The following is an 844-nucleotide window of genomic DNA, read 5'->3' on the forward strand; positions in this document are numbered from 1 at the left end:
AGGAAAACGAATGACCTACCTTTGGAGATTAAAATAAGAATATGTAGTCCTGCAGAAATAAGAACAGCAAGTAAAAAGATAATGAGACCATTACATAGTATTGAGAAGATTGTTTTTAATCAACAAGCGCCAAGAGTTATATTGCAAAGAAACGTCTATTGGAAATAAGCTCATGGGATCTGGCATGGCGTATGCAAATGTACAAAACCCGCAATAGGAACAATATGTCAAAGTATCGTCATCATCCAGTGCCAGATCTGCGACAGACATCGGCGATCATGGTTCTCCATTCATTCCTTTGCTCGGATGCTCTAAAAAAAGCTACGTTTCCTGATCTTTCCCTGTCACCCCTCCCCCCTCATGTTCCTCAAGTAGGTTGTTCTGGGCCTACCCCTGCCTCGCTTGCTTTCAATCTTGCCAGTGAGCGCTAGATGTTCAAGACCCTTATAAGTGTTCAGGGGTCCCAAAAACTGCATTTGTCGTTTCCTGGTGATTTTTAACTGTGAGAGTCCCACGTGGGCTTCATCAAGCACCACCTCATTTGATTTCTTTTCCTTCCACGATACTCTTAGCAGTCTCCTAAGAAACCACATTTCTGTTGCTTCTATTTCATTTTCACCGTCTTTAGTGATTGTCCAGCATTCACAGCCATATAGAAGGGTTGACCAAACATAGCATTTCAGGACTTTCATTTTGGTGTTCATTGAGATGTTTCTTTGGTCCAATGTGGAAATAAATTCGCGTCCCCGCAACTGCATACTTTCTATTGTCCTCCACTGAGGCACAGCAGTGGCACGTGCTTCCCCCTAACACCTGACCCCTGATCCCTGACCCCTGACCCTAG

This window comes from Aplysia californica, unplaced genomic scaffold (assembly GCF_000002075.1).
Source record: "Aplysia californica isolate F4 #8 unplaced genomic scaffold, AplCal3.0 scaffold01262, whole genome shotgun sequence".
Taxonomy (NCBI): domain Eukaryota; kingdom Metazoa; phylum Mollusca; class Gastropoda; order Aplysiida; family Aplysiidae; genus Aplysia; species Aplysia californica.